This window comes from Sinocyclocheilus grahami, unplaced genomic scaffold, assembly GCF_001515645.1.
Source record: "Sinocyclocheilus grahami isolate Dianchi unplaced genomic scaffold, SAMN03320097.WGS_v1.1 scaffold2608.1, whole genome shotgun sequence".
Classification (NCBI taxonomy): domain Eukaryota; kingdom Metazoa; phylum Chordata; class Actinopteri; order Cypriniformes; family Cyprinidae; genus Sinocyclocheilus; species Sinocyclocheilus grahami.
The window spans coordinates 24,791-32,290 of NW_015507787.1; the positions used below are offsets into that span (position 1 = coordinate 24,791).

At 33.6% G+C, this 7,500-nt stretch overlaps 1 long non-coding RNA gene across 1 annotated transcript in view; it reads left to right on the top strand.

The window, feature by feature from the left end:
• The window catches only part of LOC107575392 (uncharacterized), an 18,566-nt gene that overhangs the window by 6,058 nt on the left and 5,008 nt on the right, over positions 1-7,500 (top strand). Inside the window, exon 2 of the long non-coding RNA XR_001607861.1 lies at positions 1,080-1,187. This is a non-coding gene — a long non-coding RNA (uncharacterized lncRNA). The remainder of the gene's footprint in view (positions 1-1,079; positions 1,188-7,500) is intronic.

Below are 7,500 nucleotides of genomic sequence, written 5' to 3' on the forward strand. Positions count from 1 at the left end.
TGTCTATCTGTCTATCTATCTAACTATCTATCTATCTATATCTGTCTGTCTATCTATCTATCTATCTAACTATCTATCTGTCTGTCTGTCTATCTAACTATCTATCGTCTGTCTATCTATCTGTCTGTCTGTCGGTCTGTCTGTCTGTCTATCTATCTAACTATCTATCTATCTATCTATCTATCTATCTATCTATCTATCTATCTATCTATCTATCTATCTATCTGTCTATGTCTCTCACTGACGTAGTATCTATCTATCTATCTATCTATCTATCTATCTATCTATCTATCTATCTATCTATCTATCTATCTATCTGTCTATGTCTCTCACTGACGTAGTATCTATCTATCTATCTATCTATCTATCTATCTATCTATCTATCTATCTATCTATCTATCTATCTATCTATCTATCTATCTATCTATCTGTCTATGTCTCTCTCTGACTTAGTATCTATCTATCTATCTATCTATCTATCTATCTATCTATCTATCTATCTATCTATCTATCTATCTATCTGTCTATGTCTCTCACTGACGTAGTATCTATCTATCTATCTATCTATCTATCTATCTATCTATCTATCTATCTATCTATCTATCTATCTATCTATCTATCTATCTATCTATCTGTCTATGTCTCTCTCTGACTTAGTATCTATCTATCTATCTATCTATCTATCTATCTATCTATCTATCTATCTATCTATCTATCTATCTATCTGTCTATGTCTCTCACTGACGTAGTATCTATCTATCTATCTATCTATCTATCTATCTATCTATCTATCTATCTATCTATCTATCTATCTATCTATCTATCTGTCTGTCTGTCTGTCTGTATTTCTATCTATCTAACTGTCTGTCTGTCTGTCTGTCATTGTTTCTGTCTGTCTGTCTCTCTGTCTGTCTGTCCGTCCGTCCGTCCGTCGTCATTGTCGTTTGTCATTGTCAGTTTGATGTTCTGTCGTTCATTGTTTCTATTTATTGTCTGTCTCTCTATCCATCCATCCATTGTTCTATGGCTCCAGCTGTCTGTCTGTAATCCGTCTCTCTCTCTCTCGGTCTGTGGGTCAGGAGTATCCGGTGTTGTTCCTCTGCTCCAGTATGGCTCAGCCGAGCTCGTGTGCTCAGAGCAGTAACGGTGTGGCTGACGAGTCTCCAAACATGCTGGTCTACAGGAAAGTAAGTGGATCCATCATCTCCTAAAACAGCTGCAGACATGAACGGTCCTGCTCACTCCGCATTAGATCGCTCCGATAACTCCATATCGATGTGCGCTGATTTAATTTCCGCAGCTGTCGGTCTAACAAATATTTTCAACTGTTAATCATTTTGAAACACTTAAAGCAGGCAGTGTTAACCTTACAGTAGCACTTAACACTGATTACTGTCAGATTTTAAAGATCCTTCATCACTTGAATTAAGATTAGAAACATTTTATTTTAAAGCACAGACACCACAAAATCAGACTTTACCTCTTTTTCGCTCTGAGGTTAAATACAGATTTAAAACCATAACAAGATAGTTTAATAGCTATGATACTGATTTTGAAATCAAATCTTTGTGTAGTTAACAAATGCATTTGCATAACAAATTACAGTTACAGCTTACACTTTATTTCAAGGTGTCCTTGTTACCGAGTAATTATATATTTAAGTACTGAGTAATACTAATTAACTACATGTACTTACTATATATGGTTAGGGTTTGGCTTAAGGTTACTTGCATGTAATTATGCATAATTAATTGTTATTATAATAGTAAGTACATGTAACATGTAACAAATACACCTTAAAATAAAGTGTTACCCAGTTACATTTATTTTGTAATTAAATTACGTAATTCCGTTACATGTAACTAGTTACTCCCCAACACTCTTTATAACTTCATGCATCATGCAATTAAATGTAAGAATTACTGTTAATATCAATATTAAGGATTATATAGTAATACGGATATCATCAAATTTTGGTGTCTTTTTGAATTCTTTTTTTTATTAACTCAATCAAAATCAATCATTTTCAACTTCAAAAAAATCAATAGCACTCAACTTAAAATCAATAATTTATTGATTACCTGATTTAGTGTTCCTGATCAAAAATGACTGGCTTTTAAAAAATTGCTTGCAAATCTCTCATAATGCTGTATTATTACCAGATCTTGGATTCAGTTTTTTACAGGTTTTGTGTTTCTTTTTGGAGCTGATTGATTGTAGGCTTCATCGATCTGAGCTTTGGTGTGAATTTTGTGAATAATTTTGGCAATATTCACTTTAAAAATTAGGTGGATGAGCTCAGATCAATGAGGCCTACAGTCAGTGAGCGCCATAAAGCAATACAAAACCTGCTGCTAGCTGAAAGAAAATAAGTTGATAAAAAGATTGAATTCAAGATTTGGTAATAATATAGCATAATGATAGACGTTTTGTAAGCCAATCATTTTTGAAACAACACCAAGTGTAACAATGTAGGGGAAAAATCCCCCAAAAAGTGCAAAAATAATCTTTTGATTATGTGTGTGAGTGTGAGTGAAGACAGTAAGTTTTAGTCCAATTTGATAACATTAATAATAATAATAATAACCTTTATTTGATGGCTATAGACTTTATTGTAGCTTCTTAAGGCACTACACGGTGAAATAGAAGAATAAAAAATACAAAGCAATCAAAGCAAAAATGGTTAAAGCAATCAAATAAAAGGTAACCTAAACAAACTTAAACACAAACTGTAACACTTTACAATAAAGTCTCATTACTTAATGAATTAACATAAACAATGAGCAATTATGGTTCAGTATTTATTAATTTTTTATTGTATTGTATCTTATTGTAAAGTGTTACCGCAAAAGCAAATAAAAAATCTTGCAATATTGTGTCTGAAACATCAGTAACTTGATATTAGTCAACATGTTGCGGTGAACATTCCTGATATTATTATATTACAAGCATTATTCTGTACATTTCTTCAAGTTCAAAGAAATGGTTATTTTCATAATCTTTCATCAAAACGTAATAGCTTTCTCAATGAAGTCCTCTTTCTGTTTCCTTGCATTACCTGGCATATAAAGGCCACTTTTACAAGTCAATTTCCAAAGTCTCGCTCTACTTTTTGTATTGTTAAATATCATTTTTCACTCAGAAATATTTCTATTACAGAAGCAGATCATGCTAATTTGAAAATTATGGAAATAAATTGGGTTGTGAATAGCGTTTCATGTTGACTTGAACTTCTTGTTTACAGACCTATTATATAAAGGCATCATCACACTCGCAGTCGTTGATGAATTCAGGTTGATATTTGGGCTTTTGTGAAGTGTGCTAATGGCTCATCACTGTGTGGGCGAGCGCCTCGTCTGCGTTGCCATGTTTGTTGGTGGTTTTGTAAAGACTTTGGTGTGTGTATTTCTGGTTTGCTTTGCCATGCAGAAAAGTGAAACTTTGAGTATCATCAGGCTAGCGCTGGTTCTGAACCCATTTCCACTGCAGGCATGACAGTGATATGGTCCTTATGCACAAACAACACAACAGTGGCACAACAAATGTATTTGCACACTTAAAATTGTCTGAATGTCCTTGCATGTGACAAAAAGATCAAAATCAAGTCGTTTATTGTAAAGAAAGATGCACAGAAACACTGTTGGGTTTGTTGGGTTTTAGATGCTGAATCAATAGATGTTGGAGATGAAGACAGTATTGTGTGTGTTTGTGGTTAGTTAGTGAGTCATGTTGATAGTTCATGTGATTCTGTGTTAACTGACTTCATACATCCATTAAAAATGACCAAAATTAACGTAGAATTTAAATGGTTCTGAGAAAATTGATAGACACAAACTTGCAGTTCTGAGGAAAATAGTCAAAATTGTGAGATGTAAATTTAGAATTATGAGTTTTTAACTTGCAATAGTGAGATATAAACTCACAGTTCTGAGAACAAATGTCAGAATCATGAGATGCAAAGGCAGAATTCAGAAACGTATAGTCAGAATTCCGAGACACAAAAAGTCAGAAGAATCGTGAGATGTAAAGTTAGAAACGCGAGACGCAAAATCTGAATTGCGAGGCGTAAACTTAGAATTGCGAGGCGTTAACTTAGAATTGCGAGGAGTAAAGTCAGAATTGCGAGACGCAAAGTCATAAACGCGATACGCAAAGGCAGAATCGCGAGACGAAAACTTAGAATTGCGAGGCGTTAACTTAGAATTGCGAGGAGTAAAGTCAGAATTGCGAGACGCAAATTCTGAATTGCAAGACGCAAAGTCATAAACGCGATACGCAAAGTCAGAATCGCGAGACGCAAAGTCATAAACGCGATACGCAAAGGCAGAATCGCGAGACGAAAACTTAGAATTGCGAGGCGTAATCTTAGAATTGTGAGATGTAAACTTAGAATTGGGAGGTGTAATCTTAGAATTGCGAGACGTAAACTTAATTGCGAGGCGTAAACATAGAATTCCGAGGTGTAAACTTAGAATTGCAAGACTTAAACTTAGAATTGTGAGACGTAAATCTAGAATTGCGAGGCATAAACTTAGAATTGCGAGACATAAATTTAGAATTGCGAGGTGTAAACTTAGAATTGCGAGATGTAAATCTAGAATTGCGAGGCATAAACTTAGAATTGCGAGGTGTAAACTTAGAATTGTGAGGTGTAAACTTAGAATTGTGAGGCATAAACTTAGAATTGCGAGACATAAATTTAGAATTGCGAGGTGTAAACTTAGGATTGCGAGATGTAAATCTAGAATTGCGAGGCATAAACTTAGAATTGCAAAGTCAGAAATGCGAGACGAAAACTTAGAATTGCGAGGCGTAATCTTAGAATTGTGAGATGTAAACTTAGAATTGGGAGGTGTAATCTTAGAATTGCGAGGCATAAACATAGAATTCCGAGGCGTAAACTTAGAATTGCAAGACTTAAACTTAGAATTGTGAGACGTAAATCTAGAATTGCGAGGCATAAACTTAGAATTGTGAGGCATAAACTTAGAATTGTGAGGCATAAACTTAGAATTGTGAGGCATAAACTTAGAATTGTGAGGCATAAACTTAGAATTGTGAGGCATAAACTTAGAATTGTGAGGCATAAACTTAGAATTGTGAGGTGTAAACTTAGAATTGCGAGAAGTAAATCTAGAATTGCGAGGCATAAACTTAGAATTGTGAGGTGTAAACTTAGAATTGCGAGGCATAAACTTAGAATTGTGAGGTGTAAACTTAGAATTGTGAGGTGTAAACTTAGAATTGCGAGATGTAAATCTAGAATTGCGAGGCATAAACTTAGAATTGCGAGGTGTAAACTTAGAATTGCGAGGTGTAAACTTAGAATTGCAAGACATACATTTAGAATTGCGAGGCGTAAACTTAGAATTGTGAGGCGTGAACTTAGAATTGCGAGGCGTACATTTTGAATTGCATCAGGGGAAACTTAGAATTGTGAGATGTAAACTTAGAATTGCAAGACGTAAACTTAATTGCGAGGCGTAAACTTAGAATTGCGAGACGTTGCGAGGCGTAAACTTAGAATTCCGAGACGTAAATCTAGAATTGCGAGGTGTAAACTTAGAATTCCGAGACGTAAATCTAGAATTGCGAGGTGTAAACTTAGAATTGTAAGGCGTAAACTTAGAATTTTCTAAGAGGTCTAAACTTAGAATTTTCTAAGGTCTAAACTTAGAATTGTGAGGTGTAAACTTAGAATTGCAAGAAGTAAATGTAGAATTGTGAGGTGTAAACTCACTATTCTGGGAAAAAAAACTTCAGTTTTCAGTTGTAAGTGCTGTTGACAAAAAGTGAAGCTTTACTTGTTTACCTGCACCTGAGTGCATTATTTTCATATTTGTATGACTGTATGTCGTTGGTCAAAGAGTGTAGTTGCTGTGAGTGAGAGCTGATTGAGTTTGTGTTTATGATGCATGTGCACACACATTGATGAATACGTCCATCCAGAACACTGAGTGAAAGCTGCACATCATCTCTATTCTCATCCAGTCATGTTTATTTACTGCACAGCAACAGTTTCACAAAATCACTCTTATATAACGATATCTGTCATTTATGAGGCGTTACTAGTAACCAGCTGTTAAATAGTCCTTTGGTGCAAACTTCTCATGACTGTTTTTATTTTCTTTAGACACATGCATTCTGCCTGATATATGCCTGATCTACATGGAAATATGCAGATCTATGGCATCTAGATTTCCCCAGAGAAAATTAATCAGAAAAACATGCAATTTTTATGGACCATCTTCATCTAATATGACTCAAGTCATTATTCAAACTCAACTACACATTCATACTCAAGTCAATAATGTTGGTTTATCCATTGTGTACCTGGTACTAATTGTGATTCACTAGTTGTTTTGGCAGACTTCGAGTCAGTTATAAACAGAATAAGGACTGCATCATGTAAATATGTGGGTTTCTAGTCGATTAGCAAGGTTGGATGGCTTATGTAGATTTTTTTCCTTTTCCAAGCTTGAATATTTTATGTTTTAAAGAGTATAAATTTAGAGACTGAGCTTCACAGAGAGGGTTTTAGCAGTTTCTACATGCTGACCATCTGATGTTAAGCACTTCCCGAGATATTCGTCCTCTTAAGCACTTCTGGAACAGTTCCTTCTACATATTCATCACTTCAAGAATACATATGAAGACTGACTCCTGATCAGCTGAACTAATTAACTTCAAGCAATAACCTACAATAACTTACATCGCCTTGACTGCAGTTAAATAAATCCGTGATTCTCAACTGGTTCTGCTTCAGGACAGATTTTACTTTTCATATCAAGTAAGTGGCCCAAATTTGTACTGTATTAAAGTGAACAAAAAGGTTTTTGATGTTAAAATGTTTTGTTTGAGGATGGAGGGGGGGGGGGCATGAAACTAAAACCATAATTTTTTTTTGTTACTTTTAAACTTTAACTCAAATAAAAAAAATATATTTTTAAAAGCTTAAACTTGTGTAATTTTTGCTAGTTGCCAAGGCAACATTTTTCATTTCCATTTAGTTTATTTTGATGTACTTAAATAACTACAGCCAAAACTGAAAAAAATATAATTATATATAATTAAATATATATAAATATAATTTATATTATATATAAAAATAATTAAAATTATATATATAAAAGCAAAAAATTTATAAAAATGTCAAAAACACACAAAAATAAAAATACTAAAAATAATTTAGAAAAATACTAAAACTTTAACTAAAATTTAAATTATTAAAAATATTACTAAAAGCTATATCTCAATGATACTGAAATAACACTGGTTCATATTGGCATCTGTTTAATATGACAAGTGACTGATGGATGAATTTTAAAAGTTAAACTGCAGTTAAACTTCAGCTAAAGTTAATTCTAACTCTATTCTAAACTATATTCATGATTTGATGTTGCATTATATTATTGTGACCTACCAGTTTACTGTAAAAAAAATATGATCAGTAAATCATGGCAACTTATGTTTTTACTTTAACTTTAACTCATCAAACTA